Below are 25,981 nucleotides of genomic sequence, written 5' to 3'. Positions count from 1 at the left end.
CACACATGGAGCTGTACATGCAGCCACCGCTTCCTTCACACATGGAGCTGTACCTGCACACGGCTTCCTTCACACATGGAGCTGTACATGCAGCCTCCGCTTCCTTCACACATGGAGCTGTACATGCAGCCACCGCTTCCTTCACACATGGAGCTGTACCTGCAGCCACCGCTTCCTTCACACACAGAGCTGTACCTGCAGCCACCGCTTCCTTTACACATGGAGCTGTACCTGCAGCCACCGCTTCCTTTGCACATGGAGCTGTACCTGCAGCCTCCGCTTCCTTTACACTTGGAGCTGTACATGCAGCCACCGCTTCCTTCACACACGGAGCTGTACCTGCAGCCACCGCTTCCTTCACACATGGAGCTGTACATGCAGCCACCGCTTCCTTTACACATGGAGCTGTACATGCAGCCACCGCTTCCTTTACACATGGAGCTGTACATGCACACACGGCTTCCTTCACACGTGGGGCTGTACCTGCAGCCACAGCTTCCTTCACACATGGAGCTGTACCTGCAGCCACCGCTTCCTTTACACATGGAGCTGTACCTGCAGCCACCGCTTCCTTTGCACATGGAGCTGTACATGCAGCCATCGCTTCCTTCACACATGGAGCTTTACATGCAGCCACTGCTTCCTTTACACATGGAGCTGTACATGCAGTTACCGCTTCCTTCACACATGGAGCTGTACCTGCAGCCACCGCTTCCTTTACACATGGAGCTGTACATGCAGCCTCCGCTTCCTTCACACATGGAGCTGTACATGCAGTTACCGCTTCCTTCACACATGGAGCTGTACATGCACACACGGCTTCCTTCACACGTGGAACTGTACATGCAGCCACCGCTTCCTTTGCACATGGAGCTGTACATGCAGCCATCGCTTCCTTCACACATGGAGCTGTACATGCAGCCACTGCTTCCTTTACACATGGAGCTGTACATGCAGTTACCGCTTCCTTCACACATGGAGCTGTACCTGCAGCCACCGCTTCCTTTACACATGGAGCTGTACATGCAGCCTCCGCTTCCTTCACACATGGAGCTGTACATGCAGTTACCGCTTCCTTCACACATGGAGCTGTACATGCAGCCTCCGCTTCCTTCACACGTGGAACTGTACATGCAGCCACCGCTCCCTTTACACATGGAGCTGTTCATGCAGCCTCCGCTTCCTTCACACGTGGAGCTGTACATGCAGCCTCCGCTTCCTTTACACATGGAGCTGTTCATGCAGCCTCCGCTTCCTTTACACATGGAGCTGTACATGCAGCCACCGCTCCCTTTACACATGGAGCTGTACATGCAGCCACCGCTCCCTTTACACATGGAGCTGTTCATGCAGCCTCCACTTCCTTCACACGTGGAGCTGTACATGCAGCCTCCGCTTCCTTCACACGTGGAACTGTACATGCAGCCTCCGCTTCCTTTACACATGGAGCTGTTCATGCAGCCACCGCTTCCTTTACACATGGAGCTGTACATGCAGCCACCGCTTCCTTTACACATGGAGCTGTACATGCAGCCACCGCTTCCTTCACACATGGAGCTGTACATGCAGCCACCGCTTCCTTTACACATGGAGCTGTACATGCAGCCTCCGCTTCCTTTACACATGGAGCTGTACATGCAGCCAGCGCTTCCTTCACACATGGAGCTGTACATGCAGCCATCACTTCCTTCACACATGGAGCTGTACCTGCAGCCACCGCTTCCTTTACACATGGAGCTGTACATGCAGCCATCGCTTCCTTCACACATGGAGCTGTACCTGCAGCCACCGCTTCCTTTGCACATGGAGCTGTACATGCAGCCACCGCTTCCTTCACACATGGAGCTGTACATGCAGCTATCGCTTCCTTCACAAACTGAGCTGTACCTGCAGCCACCGCTTCCTTCACACATGGAGCTGTACCTGCAGCCACCGCTTCCTTTACACGTGAAGCTGTACATGCAGCCATCGCTTCCTTCACACATGGAGCTGTACCTGCAGCCACAGCTTCCTTCACACATGGAGCTGTACCTGCAGCCACCGCTTCCTTTACACACGGAGCTGTACATGCAGCCACCGCTTCCTTCACACATGGAGCTGTACCTGCAGCCTCCGCTTCCTTTACACATGGAGCTGTACATGCAGCCATCACTTCCTTCACACATGGAGCTGTACCTGCAGCCACCGCTTCCTTTGCACATGGAGCTGTACCTGCAGCCACCGCTTCCTTTGCACATGGAGCTGTACATTCAGCCACCGCTTCCTTCACACATGGAGCTGTACATGCAGCCATCGCTTCCTTCACACATGGAGCTGTACATGCAGCCACTGCTTCCTTTACACATGGAGCTGTACATGCAGCCACCGCTTCCTTCACACATGGAGCTGTACATGCAGCTATCGCTTCCTTCACAAACTGAGCTGTACCTGCAGCCACCGCTTCCTTCACACATGGAGCTGTACCTGCAGCCACCGCTTCCTTTGCACATGGAGCTGTACATGCAGCCATCGCTTCCTTCACACATGGAGCTGTACATGCAGCCACCGCTTCCTTCACACATGGAGCTGTACCTGCAGCCACCGCTTCCTTCACACGTGGAGCTGTACATGCAGTTACCGCTTCCTTCACACATGGAGCTGTACCTGCAGCCACCGCTTCCTTCACTCATGGAGCTGTACATGCAGCCACCGCTTCCTTTGCACATGGAGCTGTACATGCAGCCATCGCTTCCTTCACACATGGAGCTGTACATGCAGCCACTGCTTCCTTCACACATGGAGCTGTACATGCAGTGACCGCTTCCTTCACACACGAAGCTGTACCTGCAGTCACCGCTTCCTTCACACACGGAGCTGTACATGCAGCCACCGCTTCCTTCACACATGGAGCTGTACATGCAGCCACCGCTTCCTTTACACATGGAGCTGTACATGCAGCCCTCGCTTCCTTCACACATGGAGCTGTACATGCAGTTACCGCTTCCTTCACACATGGAGCTGTACATGCAGCCATCGCTTCCTTCACACATGGAGCTGTACATGCAGCCATCGCTTCCTTCACACATGGAGGTGTACATGCAGCCAGCACTTCCTTCACACATGGAGCTGTACATGCAGTTACCGCTTCCTTTACACATGGAGCTGTACCTGCAGCCACCACTTCCTTTCACTTGGAGCTGTACATGCAGCCACCGCTTCCTTCACACATGGAGCTGTACATGCAGCCACTGCTTCCTTCACACATGGAGCTGTACATGCAGCCACTGCTTCCTTCACACATGGAGCTGTACATGCAGCCAGCGCTTCCTTCACACGTGGGGCTGTACATGTAGTTACCGCTTCCTTTACACATGGAGCTGTACATGCAGCCACCGCTTCCTTCACACATGGAGCTGTACATGCAGCCACCGCTTCCTTTACACATGGAGCTGTACCTGCAGCCACCACTTCCTGTGCACATGGAGCTGTACATGCAGCCTCCGCTTCCTTTCACTTGGAGCTGTACATGCAGCCACCGCTTCCTTTCACTTGGAGCTGTACATGCAGCCATCGCTTCCTTCACACATGGAGCTGTACCTGCAGCCACCGCTTCCTTCACACATGGAGCTGTACCTGCAGCCACCGCTTCCTTTACACATGGAGCTGTACATGCACACACGGCTTCCCTCACACGTGGAGCTGTTCATGCAGCCACCGCTTCCTTCACACGTGGAGCTGTGCATGCAGCCACCGCTTCCTTCACACATGGAGCTGTACCTGCAGCCACCGCTTCCTTCACACGTGGAGCTGTACCTGCAGCCACCGCTTCCTTTACACATGGAGCTGTACATGCACACACGGCTTCCTTCACACACGGAGCTGTACATGCAGCCACCGCTTCCTTTACACATGGAGCTGTACATGCAGCCACCGCTTCCTTCACACATGGAGCTGTACATGCAGCCTCCGCTTCCTTTACACACGGAGCTGTACATGCAGCCACCGCTCCCTTCACACATGGAGCTGTACCTGCAGCCACCGCTTCCTTTACACTTGGAGCTGTACATGCAGCCACCGCTTCCTTCACACATGGAGCTGTGCATGCAGCCACCGCTCCCTTTACACATGGAGCTGTTCATGCAGCCACCGCTTCCTTTGCACATGGAGCTGTACCTGCAGCCACCGCTTCCTTCACACATGGAGCTGTACATGCAGCCACCGCTTCCTTTGCACATGGAGCTGTACATGCAGCCATCGCTTCCTTCACACATGGAGCTGTACCTGCAGCCACCGCTTCCTTCACACATGGAGCTGTACCTGCAGCCACCGCTTCCTTTACACACGGAGCTGTACATGCAGCCACCGCTTCCTTCACACATGGAGCTGTACCTGCAGCCTCCGCTTCCTTTACACATGGAGCTGTACCTGCAGCCTCCGCTTCCTTCACACATGGAGCTGTACATGCAGCCACCGCTTCCTTCACACATGGAGCTGTACCTGCAGCCTCCGCTTCCTTCACACATGGAGCTGTACCTGCAGCCACCGCTTCCTTCACACATGGAGCTGTACATGCAGCCATCGCTTCCTTCACACATGGAGCTGTACCTGCAGCCACCGCTTCCTTCACACATGGAGCTGTACCTGCAGCCACCGCTTCCTTCGCACATGGAGCTGTACCTGCCGCCACCGCTTCCTTTACACATGGAGCTGTACCTGCTGCCACCGCTTCCTTTACACATGGAGCTGTACCTGCAGCCACCGCTTCCTTTACACATGGAGCTGTACATGCAGCCACCGCTTCCTTCACACATGGAGCTGTACCTGCAGCCTCCGCTTCCTTCACACATGGAGCTGTACATGCAGCCACCGCTTCCTTCACACATGGAGCTGTACCTGCACACGGCTTCCTTCACACATGGAGCTGTACATGCAGCCTCCGCTTCCTTCACACATGGAGCTGTACATGCAGCCACCGCTTCCTTCACACATGGAGCTGTACCTGCAGCCACCGCTTCCTTCACACACAGAGCTGTACCTGCAGCCACCGCTTCCTTTACACATGGAGCTGTACCTGCAGCCACCGCTTCCTTTGCACATGGAGCTGTACCTGCAGCCTCCGCTTCCTTTACACTTGGAGCTGTACATGCAGCCACCGCTTCCTTTACACATGGAGCTGTACATGCAGCCACCGCTTCCTTCACACACGGAGCTGTACCTGCAGCCACCGCTTCCTTCACACATGGAGCTGTACATGCAGCCACCGCTTCCTTTACACATGGAGCTGTACATGCAGCCACCGCTTCCTTTACACATGGAGCTGTACATGCACACACGGCTTCCTTCACACGTGGGGCTGTACCTGCAGCCACAGCTTCCTTCACACATGGAGCTGTACCTGCAGCCACCGCTTCCTTTACACATGGAGCTGTACCTGCAGCCACCGCTTCCTTTGCACATGGAGCTGTACATGCAGCCATCGCTTCCTTCACACATGGAGCTTTACATGCAGCCACTGCTTCCTTTACACATGGAGCTGTACATGCAGTTACCGCTTCCTTCACACATGGAGCTGTACCTGCAGCCACCGCTTCCTTTACACATGGAGCTGTACATGCAGCCTCCGCTTCCTTCACACATGGAGCTGTACATGCAGTTACCGCTTCCTTCACACATGGAGCTGTACATGCACACACGGCTTCCTTCACACGTGGAACTGTACATGCAGCCACCGCTTCCTTTGCACATGGAGCTGTACATGCAGCCATCGCTTCCTTCACACATGGAGCTGTACATGCAGCCACTGCTTCCTTTACACATGGAGCTGTACATGCAGTTACCGCTTCCTTCACACATGGAGCTGTACCTGCAGCCACCGCTTCCTTTACACATGGAGCTGTACATGCAGCCTCCGCTTCCTTCACACATGGAGCTGTACATGCAGTTACCGCTTCCTTCACACATGGAGCTGTACATGCAGCCTCCGCTTCCTTCACACGTGGAACTGTACATGCAGCCACCGCTCCTTTTACACATGGAGCTGTTCATGCAGCCTCCGCTTCCTTCACACGTGGAGCTGTACATGCAGCCTCCGCTTCCTTTACACATGGAGCTGTTCATGCAGCCTCCGCTTCCTTTACACATGGAGCTGTACATGCAGCCACCGCTCCCTTTACACATGGAGCTGTACATGCAGCCACCGCTCCCTTTACACATGGAGCTGTTCATGCAGCCTCCACTTCCTTCACACGTGGAGCTGTACATGCAGCCTCCGCTTCCTTCACACGTGGAACTGTACATGCAGCCTCCGCTTCCTTTACACATGGAGCTGTTCATGCAGCCACCGCTTCCTTTACACATGGAGCTGTACATGCAGCCACCGCTTCCTTTACACATGGAGCTGTACATGCAGCCACCGCTTCCTTCACACATGGAGCTGTACATGCAGCCACCGCTTCCTTTACACATGGAGCTGTACATGCAGCCTCCGCTTCCTTTACACATGGAGCTGTACATGCAGCCAGCGCTTCCTTCACACATGGAGCTGTACATGCAGCCATCACTTCCTTCACACATGGAGCTGTACCTGCAGCCACCGCTTCCTTTACACATGGAGCTGTACATGCAGCCATCGCTTCCTTCACACATGGAGCTGTACCTGCAGCCACCGCTTCCTTTGCACATGGAGCTGTACATGCAGCCACCGCTTCCTTCACACATGGAGCTGTACATGCAGCTATCGCTTCCTTCACAAACTGAGCTGTACCTGCAGCCACCGCTTCCTTCACACATGGAGCTGTACCTGCAGCCACCGCTTCCTTTACACGTGAAGCTGTACATGCAGCCATCGCTTCCTTCACACATGGAGCTGTACCTGCAGCCACAGCTTCCTTCACACATGGAGCTGTACCTGCAGCCACCGCTTCCTTTACACACGGAGCTGTACATGCAGCCACCGCTTCCTTCACACATGGAGCTGTACCTGCAGCCTCCGCTTCCTTTACACATGGAGCTGTACATGCAGCCATCACTTCCTTCACACATGGAGCTGTACCTGCAGCCACCGCTTCCTTTGCACATGGAGCTGTACCTGCAGCCACCGCTTCCTTTGCACATGGAGCTGTACATTCAGCCACCGCTTCCTTCACACATGGAGCTGTACATGCAGCCTTCGCTTCCTTCACACATGGAGCTGTACATGCAGCCACTGCTTCCTTTACACATGGAGCTGTACATGCAGCCACCGCTTCCTTCACACATGGAGCTGTACATGCAGCTATCGCTTCCTTCACAAACTGAGCTGTACCTGCAGCCACCGCTTCCTTCACACATGGAGCTGTACCTGCAGCCACCGCTTCCTTTGCACATGGAGCTGTACATGCAGCCATCGCTTCCTTCACACATGGAGCTGTACATGCAGCCACCGCTTCCTTCACACATGGAGCTGTACCTGCAGCCACCGCTTCCTTCACACGTGGAGCTGTACCTGCAGCCACCGCTTCCTTCACTCATGGAGCTGTACATGCAGCCACCGCTTCCTTTGCACATGGAGCTGTACATGCAGCCACCGCTTCCTTCACTCATGGAGCTGTACATGCAGCCACCGCTTCCTTTGCACATGGAGCTGTACATGCAGCCATCGCTTCCTTCACACATGGAGCTGTACATGCAGCCACCGCTTCCTTCACACATGGAGCTGTACATGCAGTGACCGCTTCCTTCACACATGGAGCTGTACCTGCAGCCACCGCTTCCTTCACTCATGGAGCTGTACATGCAGCCACCGCTTCCTTTGCACATGGAGCTGTACATGCAGCCATCGCTTCCTTCACACATGGAGCTGTACATGCAGCCACCGCTTCCTTCACACATGGAGCTGTACATGCAGTGACCGCTTCCTTCACACACGAAGCTGTACCTGCAGTCACCGCTTCCTTCACACACGGAGCTGTACATGCAGCCACCGCTTCCTTCACACATGGAGCTGTACATGCAGCCACCGCTTCCTTTACACATGGAGCTGTACATGCAGCCCTCGCTTCCTTCACACATGGAGCTGTACATGCAGTTACCGCTTCCTTCACACATGGAGCTGTACATGCAGCCATCGCTTCCTTCACACATGGAGCTGTACATGCAGCCATCGCTTCCTTCACACATGGAGGTGTACATGCAGCCAGCACTTCCTTCACACATGGAGCTGTACATGCAGTTACCGCTTCCTTTACACATGGAGCTGTACCTGCAGCCACCACTTCCTTTCACTTGGAGCTGTACATGCAGCCACCGCTTCCTTCACACATGGAGCTGTACATGCAGCCACTGCTTCCTTCACACATGGAGCTGTACATGCAGCCACTGCTTCCTTCACACATGGAGCTGTACATGCAGCCAGCGCTTCCTTCACACGTGGGGCTGTACATGTAGTTACCGCTTCCTTTACACATGGAGCTGTACATGCAGCCACCGCTTCCTTCACACATGGAGCTGTACATGCAGCCACCGCTTCCTTTACACATGGAGCTGTACCTGCAGCCACCACTTCCTGTGCACATGGAGCTGTACATGCAGCCTCCGCTTCCTTTCACTTGGAGCTGTACATGCAGCCACCGCTTCCTTTCACTTGGAGCTGTACATGCAGCCACCGCTTCCTTCACACATGGAGCTGTACCTGCAGCCACCGCTTCCTTCACACATGGAGCTGTACCTGCAGCCACCGCTTCCTTTACACATGGAGCTGTACATGCACACACGGCTTCCCTCACACGTGGAGCTGTTCATGCAGCCACCGCTTCCTTCACACGTGGAGCTGTGCATGCAGCCACCGCTTCCTTCACACATGGAGCTGTACCTGCAGCCACCGCTTCCTTTACACATGGAGCTGTACATGCACACACGGCTTCCTTCACACACGGAGCTGTACATGCAGCCACCGCTTCCTTTACACATGGAGCTGTACATGCAGCCACCGCTTCCTTCACACATGGAGCTGTACATGCAGCCTCCGCTTCCTTTACACACGGAGCTGTACATGCAGCCACCGCTCCCTTCACACATGGAGCTGTACCTGCAGCCACCGCTTCCTTTACACTTGGAGCTGTACATGCAGCCACCGCTTCCTTCACACATGGAGCTGTGCATGCAGCCACCGCTCCCTTTACACATGGAGCTGTTCATGCAGCCACTGCTTCCTTTGCACATGGAGCTGTACCTGCAGCCACCGCTTCCTTCACACATGGAGCTGTACATGCAGCCACCGCTTCCTTTGCACATGGAGCTGTACATGCAGCCACCGCTTCCTTCACACATGGAGCTGTACATGCAGTTACCGCTTCCTTTACACATGGAGCTGTACATGCAGCCACCGCTTCCTTCACACATGGAGCTGTACTTGCACACACGGCTTCCTTCACACGTGGAGCTGTATATGCAGCCACCGCTTCCTTTACACATGGAGCTGTACATGCAGCCACCGCTTCCTTCACACATGGAGCTGTACATGCAGCCATCGCTTCCTTCACACACGGAGCTGTGCATGCAGCCACCGCTTCCTTCACACATGGAGCTGTTCATGCAGCCACCGCTTCCTTTGCACATGGAGCTGTACCTGCAGCCACCGCTTCCTTCACACATGGAGCTGTACATGCTGCCACCGCTTCCTTCACACATGGAGCTGTACATGCAGCCACCGCTTCCTTTGCACATGGAGCTGTACATGCAGCCACCGCTTCCTTCACACATGGAGCTGTACATGCAGTTACCGCTTCCTTTACACATGGAGCTGTACATGCAGCCACCGCTTCCTTCACACATGGAGCTGTACATGCACACACGGCTTCCTTCACACGTGGAGCTGTATATGCAGCCACCGCTTCCTTTACACATGGAGCTGTACATGCAGCCACCGCTTCCTTCACACATGGAGCTGTACATGCAGCCATCGCTTCCTTCACACACGGAGCTGTACATGCAGCCACCGCTTCCTTCACACATGGAGCTGTACCTGCAGCCACCGCTTCCTTCACACATGGAGCTGTACATGCAGCCACCGCTTCCTTTGCACATGGAGCTGTACCTGCAGCCACCGCTTCATTTGCACATGGAGCTGTACCTGCACACACGGCTTCCCTCACACGTGGAGCTGTTCATGCACATGGCTTCCTTTCACTTGGAGCTGTACCTGCCCCCCCCTCTCTTGGAACCCCTGACATCTGGAGTCAGGAAGGTAATACTTGAAGATGTATCTTTTCATGTCTCCTCTCGGCCTCTTAATTTCATCTGATAGTCTATATATAGGCGTGGCGGCGCTATATGTCAGCTGCATTAATATCGTCTCATTACTCGGTGATATTGTGTCGTGTTCTTCCCGCTCTGACATTCCCAGAGATATTAAACTCTTCGCTGCAGCGCGGGGACATCTGAGCCCTGAGCAAACCCCCCCTGCCCCTCTGACGAGGGCTCAGGGCACCAACAAGAGGCCCTGAGAGGGTGCCCTTGATGAGGTCGGGGCGGAGGTGGAACCAAGGGGCAGAGGTGCCATGGGGCACAGAGGTGGTACCAAGGGGCAGAGGTGGCACCGGGGGCAGAGGTGGCACCGGGGGCAGAGGTGCCATGGGGTGCAGAGGTGGTACCAAGGGGCAGAGGTGGCACCGGGGGCAGAGGTGCCATGGGGTGCAGAGGTGGTACCAGCGGGCAGAGGTGGAACCAGGGGGCAGAGGTGGTACCAGGGGGCAGAGGTGGTACCAGGGGGCAGAGGTGGAACCAGGGGGCAGAGGTGGTACCAGGGGGCAGAGGTGGAACCAGGGGGCAGAGGTGGTACCAAGGGGCAGAGGTGCCATGGGGCGCAGAGGTGGTACCAAGGGGCAGAGGTGGCACCGGGGGCAGAGGTGGTACCAGGGGGCAGAGGTGGTACCAGGGGGCAGAGGTGGAACCAGGGGGCAGAGGTGGTACCAAGGGGCAGAGGTGGAACCAGGGGGCAGAGGTGGTACCAAGGGGCAGAGGTGCCATGGGGTGCAGAGGTGGTACCAGCGGGCAGAGGTGGAACCAGTGGCAGAGATGGTACCAGGGGGCAGAGGTGGCACCGGGGGCAGAGGTGCCATGGGGTGCAGAGGTGGTACCAGGGGGCAGAGGTGGTACCAGGGGGCAGAGGTGGTACCAGGGGGCAGAGGTGGATTGGGTTGCATCACTCTCTGTATTGACGTAGGGTTGCATCACTCTCTGGATTGGGTTGCATCACACTCTGGATTGGGTTGCATCACTCTCTGGTTTGGGTTGCGTCACTCTCTGGTTTGGGTTGCGTCACTCTCTGGTTTGAGTTGCGTCACTCTCTGGTTTGGGTTGCATCACTCTCTGGTTTGGGTTGCGTCACTCTCTGGTTTGGGTTGCGTCACTCCCTGGATTGACATAGGGTTGCGTCACTCTCTGGATTGGGTTGCATCACTCTCTGGATTGACCTAGGGTTGCATCGCTCTGTGGATTGGGTTGCATCACTCTCTGGATTGGGTTGCATCACTCTCTGGATTGGGTTGTGTCACTCTCTGGTTTGGGTTGCGTCACTCTCTGGTTTGGGTTGCGTCACTCTCTGGATTGATGTAGGGTTGCATTACTCTCTGGTTTGGGTTGCATCACTCTCTGGTTTGGCTTGCATCACTCTCTAGATTGGGTTGCAACACTCTCTGGATTGACGTAGGGCTGCATCATTCTCTGAATTGACGTAGGGTTGCATCACTCTCTGTATTGGGTTGCATCACTCTCTGGATTGGGTTGCATCGCTCTCTGGATTGGGTTGCATCACACTCTGGATTGGGTTGCATCACTCTCTGGTTTGGGTTGCGTCACTCTCTGGTTTGGGTTGCGTCACTCTCTGGTTTGGGTTGCGTCACTCTCTGGTTTGGGTTGCGTCACTCTCTGGTTTGGGTTGCGTCACTCCCTGGATTGACATAGGGTTGCGTCACTCACTGGATTGGGTTGCATCACTCTCTGGATTGACCTAGGGTTGCATCGCTCTCTGGATTGGGTTGCATCACTCTCTGGATTGGGTTGCGTCACTCTCTGGATTGGGTTGTGTCACTCTCTGGTTTGGGTTGCGACACTCTCTGGTTTGGGTTGCGTCACTCTCTGGATTGATGTAGGGTTGCATTACTCTCTGGTTTGGGTTGCATCACTCTCTGGTTTGGCTTGCATCACTCTCTAGATTGGGTTGCATCACTCTCTGGATTGACGCAGGGCTGCATCACTCTCTGAATTGACGTAGGGTTGCATCACTCTGGATTGGGTTGCATCACTCTCTGGATTGGGTTGCATCACTCTCTGTATTGACGCAGGGTTGCATCACTCTCTGGATTGGGTTGCATCACTCTCTGGATTGACGTAGGGTTGCATCACTCTCTGGATTGGGTTGCGTCACTCTCTGGTTTGGGTTGCATCACTCTCTGGATTGACGTAGGGTTGCATCACTCTCTGGATTGGGTTGCGTCACTCTCTGGTTTGGGTTGCATCACTCTCTGGATTGACGTAGGGTTGCATCACTCTCTGGTTTGACATAGGGTTGCATCACTCTCTGGTTTGGGTTGCATCACTCTCTGGATTGGGTTGTGTCACTCTCTGGATTGACGCAGGGTTGCATTACTCTCTGGATTGGGTTGCATCACTCTCTGGATTGACGTAGGGTTGCATCACTCTCTGGATTGGGTTGCATCACTCTCTGGATTGATGTAGGGTTGCATCGCTCTCTGGATTGGGTTGCATCACTCTCTGTATTGACGTAGGGTTGCATCACTCTCTGGATTGGGTTGCATCACTCTCTGGATTGGGTTGCATCACACTCTGGATTGGGTTGCATCACTCTCTGGATTGGGTTGCATCACACTCTGGATTGGGTTGCATCACTCTCTGGATTGAGTTGCATCACTCTCTGGATCGACGTAGGGTTGCATCGCTCTCTGGATTGGGTTGCGTCACTCTCTGGTTTGGGTTGCGTCACTCTCTGGTTTGGGTTGCTTCACTCTCTGGTTTGGGTTGCATCACTCTCTGGATTGACATAGGGTTGCATCACACTCTGGATTGGGTTGCATCACTCTCTGGATTGGGTTGTGTCACTCTCTGGATTGACGCAGGGTTGCATTACTCTCTGGATTGGGTTGCATCACTCTCTGGATTGACGTAGGGTTGCATCACTCTCTGGATTGGGTTGCATCACTCTCTGGATTGATGTAGGGTTGCATCGCTCTCTGGATTGGGTTGCATCACTCTCTGTATTGACGTAGGGTTGCATCACTCTCTGGATTGGGTTGCATCACTCTCTGGATTGGGTTGCATCACACTCTGGATTGGGTTGCATCACTCTCTGGATTGAGTTGCATCACTCTCTGGATCGACGTAGGGTTGCATCGCTCTCTGGATTGGGTTGCGTCACTCTCTGGTTTGGGTTGCGTCACTCTCTGGTTTGGGTTGCGTCACTCTCTGGTTTGGGTTGCGTCACTCCCTGGATTGACATAGGGTTGCGCCACTCACTGGATTGGGTTGCATCACTCTCTGGATTGACCTAGGGTTGCATCGCTCTCTGGATTGGGTTGCATCACTCTCTGGATTGGGTTGCGTCACTCTCTGGATTGGGTTGTGTCACTCTCTGGTTTGGGTTGCGACACTCTCTGGTTTGGGTTGCGTCACTCTCTGGATTGATGTAGGGTTGCATTACTCTCTGGTTTGGGTTGCATCACTCTCTGGTTTGGCTTGCATCACTCTCTAGATTGGGTTGCATCACTCTCTGGATTGACGCAGGGCTGCATCACTCTCTGAATTGACGTAGGGTTGCATCACTCTCTGGATTGGGTTGCATCACTCTCTGGATTGGGTTGCATCACTCTCTGTATTGACGCAGGGTTGCATCACTCTCTGGATTGGGTTGCATCACTCTCTGGATTGACGTAGGGTTGCATCACTCTCTGGATTGGGTTGCGTCACTCTCTGGTTTGGGTTGCATCACTCTCTGGTTTGACGTAGGGTTGCATCACTCTCTGGATTGGGTTGCGTCACTCTCTGGTTTGGGTTGCATCACTCTCTGGATTGACGTAGGGTTGCATCACTCTCTGGTTTGACATAGGGTTGCATCACTCTCTGGTTTGGGTTGCATCACTCTCTGGATTGACGTAGGGTTGCATCACTCTTTGGATTGGGTTGCTTCACTCTCTGGTTTGGGTTGCATCACTCTCTGGATTGACATAGGGTTGCATCACACTCTGGATTGGGTTGCATCACTCTCTGGATTGGGTTGTGTCACTCTCTGGATTGACGCAGGGTTGCATTACTCTCTGGATTGGGTTGCATCACTCTCTGGATTGACGTAGGGTTGCATCACTCTCTGGATTGGGTTGCATCACTCTCTGGATTGATGTAGGGTTGCATCGCTCTCTGGATTGGGTTGCATCACTCTCTGTATTGACGTAGGGTTGCATCACTCTCTGGATTGGGTTGCATCACTCTCTGGATTGGGTTGCATCACACTCTGGATTGGGTTGCATCACTCTCTGGATTGAGTTGCATCACTCTCTGGATCGACGTAGGGTTGCATCGCTCTCTGGATTGGGTTGCGTCACTCTCTGGTTTGGGTTCCGTCACCTTCTGGATTGGGTTGCGTCACTCTCTGGATTGGGTCACGTCATTCTCTGGATTGGGTCACGTCATTCTCTGGATTGGGTCTCATCACTGTCTGGATTGGGTTGCATCTGGGTCGTGTCACTCTCTGGATTGGGTTGCGTCACTCTCTGGATTGGGTTGCGTCACTCTCTGGATTGGGTTGCGTCACTCTCTGGATTGGGTTGCGTCACTCTCTGGATTGGGTCTTGTCACTCTCTGGATTGGTTTGCGTCACTCTCTGGATTGATGTAGGGTTGCATTACTCTCTGGTTTGGGTTGCATCACTCTCTGGTTTGGCTTGCATCACTCTCTAGATTGGGTTGCATCACTCTCTGGATTGACGTAGGGCTGCATCACTCTCTGAATTGACGTAGGGTTGCATCACTCTCTGGATTGGGTTGCATCACTCTCTGGATTGGGTTGCATCACTCTCTGTATTGACACAGGGTTGCATCACTCTCTGGATTGGGTTGCATCACTCTCTGGATTGACGTAGGGTTGCATCACTCTCTGGATTGGGTTGCGTCACTCTCTGGTTTGGGTTGCATCACTCTCTGGATTGACGTAGGGTTGCATCACTCTCTGGATTGGGTTGCGTCACTCTGGTTTGGGTTGCATCACTCTCTGGATTGACGTAGGGTTGCATCACTCTCTGGTTTGACATAGGGTTGCATCACTCTCTGGTTTGGGTTGCATCACTCTCTGGATTGACGTAGGGTTGCATCACTCTTTGGATTGGGTTGCTTCACTCTCTGGTTTGGGTTGCATCATTCTCTGGATTGACATAGGGTTGCATCACACTCTGGATTGGGTTGCATCACTCTCTGGATTGGGTTGTGTCACTCTCTGGATTGACGCAGGGTTGCATTACTCTCTGGATTGGGTTGCATCACTCTCTGGATTGACGTAGGGTTGCATCACTCTCTGGATTGGGTTGCATCACTCTCTGGATTGATGTAGGGTTGCATCGCTCTCTGGATTGGGTTGCATCACTCTCTGTATTGACGTAGGGTTGCATCACTCTCTGGATTGGGTTGCATCACACTCTGGATTGGGTTGCATCACTCTCTGGATTGAGTTGCATCACTCTCTGGATCGACGTAGGGTTGCATCGCTCTCTGGATTGGGTTGCATCACTCTCTGGTTTGGGTTGCGTCACTCTCTGGTTTGGGTTCCGTCACTCTCTGGATTGGGTTGCGTCACTCTCTGGATTGGGTCACGTCATTCTCTGGATTGGGTCACGTCATTCTCTGGATTGGGTCTCGTCACTGTCTGGATTGGGTTGCATCTGGGTCGTGTCACTCTCTGGATTGGGTTGCGTCACTCTCTGGATTGGGTTGCTTCACTCTCTGGATTGGGTTGCGTCACTCTCTGGATTGGGTCGCGTCACTCTCTGGATTGGGTTGCGTCACTTCCTGGATTGGGTCGTGTCGCTCTCTGGATTGGGTTGCGTCGTTCTCTGGATTGGGTTGTGTCACTCTCTGGATTGGGTTGCGTCACTCTCTGGATTGGGTTGCGTCACTCTCTGAATTGTGTTGCGTCACTCTCTGGATTGTGTTGCGTCACTCTCTGGATTGGGTTGCATCACTCTCTGGATTGGGTTGCGTCACTCTCTGGTTTGGGTTGCATCACTCTCTGGATTGGGTCGCATCACTCTCTGGATTGACGTAGGGTTACATCACTCTCTGGATTGACGTAGGGTTGCATCACACTCTGGATTGGGTTGCATCACTCTCTGGATTGGGTTGCATCACTCTTTGGATTGGGTTGCATCACTCTCTGGATTGACGTAGGGTTGCATCACACTCTGGATTGGGTTGCATCACTCTCTGGATTGGGTTGCATCACTCTTTGGATTGGGTTGCATCACTCTCTGGATTGACGTAGGGTTGCATCACTCTCTGGATTGACGTAGGGTTGCATCACACTCTGGATTGGGTTGCATCACTCTCTGGATTGACGTAGGGTTGCATCGCTCTCTGGATTGGGTTGCATCACTCTCTGGACTGACGTAGGGTTGCATCACACTCTGGATGGGATTGCATCACTCTCTGGATTGACATAGGGTTGCATCGCTCTCTGAATTGGGTTGCGTCACTCTCTGGATTGACCTAGGGTTGCATCACTCTCTGGATTGGAGTGCATCACTCTCTGGATTGGGTTGCATCCCTTTCTGGATTGGGTTGCACCACTCTCTGGATTGACGTAGGTTTGCATCACACTCTGGATTCGGTTGCATCACACTCTGAATTGGGTTGCATCACTCTCTGTATTGACGTAGGGTTGCATCACTCTGGATTGGGTTGCATCACTTTCTGGATTGACGTAGGGTTGCATCACTCTCTGGATTGGGTTGCGTCACTCTCTGGTTTGGGTTGCGTCACTCTCTGGATTGACATAGGATTGCATCACTCTGGATTGACGTAGGATTGCATCACTCTCTGGATTGACGTAGGGTTGCATCACACTCTGGATTGGGTTGCATCACACTCTGGATTGGGTTGCATCACTCTCTGGATTGACGTAGGGTTGCATCACTCTCTGGATTGACGTAGGATTGCATCACACTCTGGATTGGGTTGCATCACTCTCTGGACTGGGTTGCATCGCTCTCTGGATTGGGTTGCATCACTCTCTGGATTGACGTAGGGTTGCATCGCTCTCTGGATTGGGTTGCATCACTCTCTTGATTGACATAGGGTTGCATCGCTCTCTGGATTGGGTTGCGTCACTCTGGTTTGGGTTCCGTCACTCTCTTGATTGACATAGGGTTGAATCACACTCTGGATTGGGTTACATCACTCTGTGGATTGGGTTGCGTCACTCTCTGGATTGATGTAGGGTTGCATTACTCTCTGGTTTGGGTTGCATCACTCTCTGGTTTGGCTTGCATCACTCTCTAGATTGGGTTGCATCACTCTCTGGATTGACGTAGGGCTGCATCACTCTCTGAATTGACGTAGGGTTGCATCACTCTCTGGATTGGGTTGCATCACTCTCTGGATTGGGTTGCATCACTCTCTGTATTGACGCAGGGTTGCATCACTCTCTGGATTGGGTTGCATCACTCTCTGGATTGACGTAGGGTTGCATCACTCTCTGGATTGGGTTGCGTCACTCTCTGGTTTGGGTTGCATCACTCTCTGGATTGACGTAGGGTTGCATCACTCTCTGGATTGGGTTGCGTCACTCTCTGGTTTGGGTTGCATCACTCTCTGGATTGACGTAGGGTTGCATCACTCTCTGGTTTGACATAGGGTTGCATCACTCTCTGGTTTGGGTTGCATCACTCTCTGGATTGACGTAGGGTTGCATCACTCTTTGGATTGGGTTGCTTCACTCTCTGGTTTGGGTTGCATCACTCTCTGGATTGACATAGGGTTGCATCACACTCTGGATTGGGTTGCATCACTCTCTGGATTGGGTTGTGTCACTCTCTGGATTGACGCAGGGTTGCATTACTCTCTGGATTGGGTTGCATCACTCTCTGGATTGACGTAGAGTTGCATCACTCTCTGGATTGGGTTGCATCACTCTCTGGATTGACGTAGGGTTGCATCACTCTCTGGATTGGGTTGTGTCACTCTCTGGTTTGGATTGCATCACTCTCTGGATTGACGTAGGGTTGTATCACTCTCTGGATTGGGTTGCGTCACTCTCTGGTTTGGGTTGCATCACTCTCTGGATTGACGTAGGGTTGCATCACTCTCTGGATTGACGTAGGGTTGCATCACTCTCTGGATTGGGTTGTGTCACTCTCTGGTTTGGGTTGCATCACTCTCTGGATTGACGTAGGGTTGCATCACTCTCTGGATTGGGTTGCGTCACTCTCTGGTTTGGGTTGCATCACTCTCTGGATTGACGTAGGGTTGCATCACTCTCTGGTTTGACATAGGGTTGCATCACTCTCTGGTTTGGGTTGCATCACTCTCTGGATTGACGTAGGGTTGCATCACTCTTTGGATTGGGTTGCTTCACTCTCTCGTTTGGGTTGCATCACTCTCTGGATTGACATAGGGTTGCATCACACTCTGGATTGGGTTGCATCACTCTCTGGATTGGGTTGTGTCACTCTCTGGATTGACGCAGGGTTGCATTACTCTCTGGATTGGGTTGCATCACTCTCTGGATTGACGTAGGGTTGCATCACTCTCTGGATTGGGTTGCATCACTCTCTGGATTGATGTAGGGTTGCATCGCTCTCTGGATTGGGTTGCATCACTCTCTGTATTGACGTAGGGTTGCATCACTCTCTGGATTGGGTTGCATCACTCTCTGGATTGGGTTGCATCACACTCTGGATTGGGTTGCATCACTCTCTGGATTGAGTTGCATCACTCTCTGGATCGACGTAGGGTTGCATCGCTCTCTGGATTGGGTTGCATCACTCTCTGGTTTGGGTTGCGTCACTCTCTGGTTTGGGTTCCGTCACTCTCTGGATTGGGTTGCGTCACTCTCTGGATTGGGTCACGTCATTCTCTGGATTGGGTCACGTCATTCTCTGGATTGGGTCTCGTCACTGTCTGGATTGGGTTGCATCTGGGTCGTGTCACTCTCTGGATTGGGTTGCGTCACTCTCTGGATTGGGTTGCTTCACTCTCTGGATTGGGTTGCGTCACTCTCTGGATTGGGTTGCGTCACTCTCTGAATTGGGTTGCGTCACTCTCTGGATTGGGTCTCGTCACTCTCTGGATTGGGTCGCGTCACTCTCTGGATTGGGTTGCGTCACTTCCTGAATTGGGTCGCGTCACTCTCTGGATTGGGTCGTGTCGCTCTCTGGATTGGGTTGCGTCACTCTCTGGATTGGGTTGCGTCACTCTCTGGATTGGGTTGCGTCACTCTCTGAATTGGGTTGCGTCACTCTCTGGATTGGGTCTCGTCACTCTCTGGATTGGGTCGCGTCACTCTCTGGATTGGGTTGCGTCACTTCCTGAATTGGGTCGCGTCACTCTCTGGATTGGGTCGTGTCGCTCTCTGGATTGGGTTGCGTCGTTCTCTGGATTGGGTTGGGTCACTCTCTGGATTGGGTTGCGTCACTCTCTGGATTGAGTTGCGTCACTCTCTGAATTGGGTTGCGTCACTCTCTGGATTGTGTTGCGTCACTCTCTGGATTGTGTTGCGTCACTCTCTGGATTGGGTTGCATCACTCTCTGGATTGGGTTGCGTCACTCTCTGGTTTGGGTTGCATCACTCTCTGGATTGGGTCGCATCACTCTCTGGATTGACGTAGGGTTACATCACTCTCTGGATTGACGTAGGGTTGCATCACACTCTGGATTGGGTTGCATCACTCTCTGGATTGGGTTGCATCACTCTTTGGATTGGGTTGCATCACTCTCTGGATTGACGTAGGGTTGCATCACTCTCTGGATTGACGTAGGGTTGCATCACACTCTGGATTGGGTTGCATCACTCTCTGGATTGACGTAGGGTTGCATCGCTCTCTGGATTGGGTTGCATCACTCTCTGGATTGACGTAGGGTTGCATCACACTCTGGATGGGATTGCATCACTCTCTGGATTGACGTAGGGTTGCATCGCTCTCTGAATTGGGTTGCGTCACTCTCTGGATTGACCTAGGGTTGCATCACTCTCTGGATTGGGGTGCATCACTCTCTGGATTGGGTTGCATTCCTCTCTGGATTGGGTTGCACCACTCTCTGGATTGACGTAGGGTTGCATCACACTCTGGATTCGGTTGCATCACACTCTGGATTGGGTTGCATCACTCTCTGTATTGACGTAGGGTTGCATCACTCTGGATTGGGTTGCATCACTTTCTGGATTGACGTAGGGTTGCATCACTCTCTGGATTGGGTTGCGTCACTCTCTGGATTGACATAGGATTGCATCACTCTGGATTGACGTAGGATTGCATCACTCTCTGGATTGACGTAGGGTTGCATCACACTCTGGATTGGGTTGCATCACACTCTGGATTGGGTTGCATCACTCTCTGGATTGACGTAGGGTTGCATCACTCTCTGGATTGACGTAGGATTGCATCACACTCTGGATTGGGTTGCATCACTCTCTGGACTGGGTTGCATCGCTCTCTGGATTGGGTTGCATCACTCTCTGGATTGACGTAGGGTTGCATCGCTCTCTGGATTGGGTTGCATCACTCTCTTGATTGACATAGGGTTGCATCGCTCTCTGGATTGGGTTGCGTCACTCTGGTTTGGGTTCCGTCACTCTCTTGATTGACATAGGGTTGAATCACACTCTGGATTGGGTTATATCACTCTGTGGATTGGGTTGTGTCACTCTCTGGATTGATGTAGGGTTGCATTACTCTCTGGTTTGGGTTGCATCACTCTCTGGTTTGGCTTGCATCACTCTCTAGATTGGGTTGCATCACTCTCTGGATTGACGTAGGGCTGCATCACTCTCTGAATTGACGTAGGGTTGCATCACTCTCTGGATTGGGTTGCATCACTCTCTGGATTGGGTTGCATCACTCTCTGTATTGACGCAGGGTTGCATCACTCTCTGGATTGGGTTGCATCACTCTCTGGATCGACGTAGGGTTGCATCGTTCTCTGGATTGGGTTGCATCACTCTCTGGTTTGGGTTGCATCACTCTCTGGTTTGGGTTGCGTCACTCTCTGGTTTGGGTTGCGTCACTCTCTGGTTTGGGTTGCGTCACTCTCTGGTTTGGGTTCCGTCACTCTCTGGATTGACGTAGAGTTGCATCAGACTCTGGATTGGGTTGCATCACTCTTTGGATTGACGTAGGGTTGTATCACTCTCTCGATTGACGTAGGGTTGCATCACTCTCTGGATTGGGTTGCATCACTCTCTGGATTGACGTAGGGTTGCATTACTCTCTGGATTGACGTAGGGTTGCATCACACTCTGGATTGGGTTGCATCACTCTCTGGATTGGGTCTCTCCAATCTCTCAATAGTTTTTTCACTCTTTTGATTGAGTTCCATTACATTTTGGATTTGCTCCTTATTTTGAGATTGGATTTTACAAATACCTGGAGTTTGTTTCCAGCTTCTTTGGATTCCAGTCTCTCTCTCTCTAGGGTGTTTTCTGTGAAGCTGTGGGTTGGACTTCCCCACACTCTGCATGGTTCATTTCGTACAACTGCGTTTCCTCTGTACTTTGATTGTGTTCTTCTTCCTCTTGGCATTGCCTCTCTCTCAGGATTGGTTTCTGTCAGCCCACAGAGGTACCTGTGGAGCAACATTTAAAAGGGTGGCTTTCTATTCCAAATGGATGTTGTATTACACTCCCTACCGCATCTAGAGAATGTACCCAGCAGCTTGCTTTAGATGCGGGTACTATAAGGGTGACTGGTTGCACATATGTCTTACAAGCCCCTCTCTTTCCCCTTTCTGGATTAAGATATGTCAGTTTATTAGTGATGAGCTGCAGGTTTGCATTACTCAGACCCCTTCGGGGATCTTTGTGGCATGTGTGCTCCACACAGGCAAATTACTGCACAATATCTCGTTATCACCACTCTGGTTGCCAAATCCTTCCTTTTGCAAAACTGGAGATCCTGTGAGGTTCCTAGTTTTAACTCCTGGGTAGGCAAAATGAACCGGGTTAAACACCTCGCAGAGCTGTACATGCAAAGCGCTGATCCGGGCAGAGCTACCCCTCTGCCACTTTTTGGCAGATTTTTTTCTCGACTTTTATCTAATTCTGAGGTTTTTCTAGGTCTCGCACCTGGCGACGCAGCGCGAAGCGCTGTTGCCAGCGAGTTTTATTGTTGCTGACTTGCCTCGGAAGGGAGACAGGAGATGGGCACGCGCAGGGCGAATGGAGGTCGTGCACATCTCCTGTCCCCCTTCCATCCTCGCAAGGCAGCATGCAGTTTCACTTTCTCTTTTTTTTTATGCACACACGCGCTCACTTTTACTTCTGGCCTCCAAAAGGGGCTTTTAAATAAACTCGCCCCATCGTTGGAGAATAAACCTGGACATTGTGCCTTCATCTGCACAACCACTGCACAAACGGAGAATCCCCCACTCACCCGGTCTGCGGGGGGAACTCCTCCTCTGGTGCCATCCTCCTGAACGGCGGCTGGCTGCGGCGCGCTTCCGGAGCACTCCAGCTCCTCTGTACTTCTGCCAGCACGACGCCGGGCTCTCTCCTCGGTCATGGGAGCCCCACACTATCTGCCGCTCTTCACCTGGGCCCCCTCCTGGGACCAAGGACATGAACTCCTGCACTTCCTCTCTGACGCCAGGGTTCCCTCTTCACCACAGGAGCCCTAGAAGGGGACAGGCGCTGCCTGCACCAGCCGCACGCGCCGCCTGCACCGGCCGCACGCGCTGCCACTGGGCACGAGCCGCAGATACCGCGCATGCGCGGGCAGCCCTCGCCCTCCCAGGTCTCCTCCCTGGTCCGGATGTGGAGCTGCTTCTGTTTTGTTTTACATGTTCGCGTCCTGCGCTCGTGATCATTCCTGCCGGCTTTCTACTTTCGCCCTTCACAGCCCCAGTGTACCTGCCGGACTGCAAGAGAAAATTAGTTCTTACATCTGATCTTGAATAGTCTATATGAGTCACAATCCGCACCAGGTGCCGTCTCTGCAGCCACTGGACCTACACAGGTATTGCACAGGATTCAACCTGCACGGGTTACCAATCGCTTGTTCCACCGTAGGAGCACTCAACTCTCTGCCAGAGAGCAGACGGCCAACTCCACTGCCCAACCCCTTTAGTGCCCCCTCTTTGGATAGCCCACCAACTATTTTTGTCAAGGACAAAGAGGGACTCTGACATGATGGCAAGCATCGAGGGCTGCCCAAGTGCTTGCACAACATGGATGCCCACTTACCAAGACCTACCCTCCCTTGGGTCCCTTCCGACGTCCAGTGGCGGCTGGTGTTTCTCGAAAATAGCGGGGCATTCATAGTATACATTTTTGTTGTCACAAGGCCATTAGGAGCATCACGCAGCTGCTACAAATGTTTGGTTTTATTGCCACTATTTACATAGCGCAAAATCAGTCTGACAGTATGGGAGCGCTTTACACGAGCACCAGTTACACTTTACAGTACACAGGAATCAAATAATAAAACACAATCACCTTACCTTTCCTTCTTTCCACATCCCGGACCGACTTTCAAATCCCACTCGCTATCTGCTGCACCGAAGAGCTGTGTATCCTACGCATGGGGAAACTAGCACCATGCACTTCAGCCAATGAAATCTGTGCTCTCGTGCTATTTATAATAGTAAACAGAATAAGAGCACTGTGAAGATTGGCTGAGATAGACTAACACAACGCTCCACCCAAGAGCACTGGGGCTGTGTGTCTACAATGACTAAGAAAGCCTGAACTGTACAGGTCAAACTGGCCACAAGCAAAATACCAACCAACTTGCATGCGCAGTTCAGATACACAGCCCTAGCTAGTCAGCGCAATAAATCACCCCTCGCAGCACTACACCCTCTGTGTGCCAGCATAATATGTGCAATATAACTGCTGGCTGGCAGGGGTCAACCCTCCCTCGCCCCTGCTCCCGACTTTCCTTGATTAAAACGTGGATCCTGTATGCGGCAGACTGTTAAAGTCTGCAGGGCTAGCATGCTGGCCCTGCAAACAAGCATTTGCAATGCAATAGGTCTCGTATTTACGCGAGTTTGAGCTATTGACATTGCAAATAACAATGCCTTTTATTTTTATTTTCGTTTTAAAAACATAAATAAAAGGTATTGTCATTTACAATGCCAATATCTTAAACTCGTGTAACTACGAGATCTATTGCATTGCAAATGCTTGTTCTACTTTGTGTGAGAGGGATGTCTTCGAGAAAGACAGATTTCAAGCCGTGTGGTGCTTGCCACCGCATGATGTCGGTTACCGATCCCCACCTCTTCTGTCTCTGGTGTCTCAAGCGCGACCACTATTCGAAGTCGTGCTCGGATTGCCTGACCATGTCTCCAAAGGCCTTGAGGGAGCGAGCGATGAAGTTCCTCGCAGCCCGGTAGTCAACACCAACCAGCGAGACTCCATGGAGGTCCCAGTCCCTATCGAAGAAAAGGAGTTTGCGGGACCACTCCTGGAGCCCTAAGTCCTCTTCATCCCATTCGAGGACACTCTGGGGAGAGGCATGAGAAAAAGATGAAATCCAAGCGGACTTCCCCTTCACCTCGGCTGGTGTCCGTCATCGAGAGAGGTAAGGAGCACTGATGCTCCAGGCATGGTTCCTCGGAGCCGAAGCCAGAGTTGACTTCGAGCCTCCCACCCTTTCCAGGAGCTGGAGCAACTCGCACTCCATTAAATTAATTTTACGAGGTCATGCGCTGCGTGTTTGAGCAGAACGACCCCACTGGTGAGCCTTTGGGCCCCGTGTAGTCGCAAGTGGCCTTATCGGGTTCGACACAGTCATCTTCTGTCATGGCGTGTTGGGTCCTCAAGGATCTGATTCCGGATTTGAGTCAACGCCGGTCGTGCCATCACGACCTTCCCCGCATCGGACCTTAAGTCGATGCCTGTGGTGTCACCGGTGCCCATCGGCTGCACTAGCCCCATCCTCATCCCCTAAGACACGGATCCGGAACTACGTTGCACAATGTCGATTCCAGCACCGATTGAACCCAGGTATTCTCTGTTGTCGCCTAAGCACTCTGAGGATGTTCTAGGCTCAGGAGAGGAATAAGAGGGGTCTGTGTACCCTCTGGAGCACCAGGTAGTCTCTGAGGAGAATTTGGACTGGTATGGGGAACTTGGGAAGGCCGGTGGACTGGACACCTCCCCAGATGCTAGCATGCTCTATCTGCCAACAGTGGCTACGGAGGAGGGGGCATCCTATGCCATTGTGGTGAAGAGGGCAGCTGAGGTCCTTGGACCAGAGCTGCCCTCAGTGCGGGTCCGGACTAATCTCCTGATCGAGGTGCTTCTACCTGGGGATTCCACTTCCGGACCCCTTTTCCTCTTTACTAAAGCACTTACAGACATCCTTCTTGGCATGTAGTCCGATAATAGGCACAGGGCCTCCTGTGAATAGGACGATTGCACGCTGCCATCGTCCCGCTCCGGGTGACCCTAAGTTCCTCAGCCAGCATCCCACCCCAGAGAGTATAGTGGTGCAGGCCTCCTCGTCCAAGGGCGCGTTCCCTTCCGCCCCTCCAGATAGGGAATCCAACAGGTCGAATGCATTTGGGAAGAAATTGTTTTCTTCCTCCAGCCTGGTATTGCGGTCGGTGAATACTGCATGCTTTTTGGGCCGTTTCTTCAATTTCCTGTGGGAGACGTTTGCACAGGTGCTGCCACAGGTCCTACAGGAGGCCCGGCCTGTGCTCTCTCAAGTGGTCAAGGATGGAAGAGATGCAGCAAAGTTCACCATATGGTCTGGTTCAGATACAACTGATGCACTAGGCAGGTCGGTTTCAACAACAGTGGC

General features: G+C 52.9%; 1 protein-coding gene across 2 annotated transcripts in view; it reads left to right on the top strand.

The window, feature by feature from the left end:
* MIPOL1 (mirror-image polydactyly 1) overlaps nucleotides 1-25,981 on the top strand; it is a 680,101-nt gene that overhangs the window by 573,304 nt on the left and 80,816 nt on the right. The window lies entirely within an intron of this gene.

Source organism: Lissotriton helveticus, chromosome 9, assembly GCF_964261635.1.
Source record: "Lissotriton helveticus chromosome 9, aLisHel1.1, whole genome shotgun sequence".
NCBI lineage: Eukaryota > Metazoa > Chordata > Amphibia > Caudata > Salamandridae > Lissotriton > Lissotriton helveticus.
Note: the sequence above shows the minus strand (reverse complement) of the source record. Positions and strands in the feature narration are given on the sequence as shown.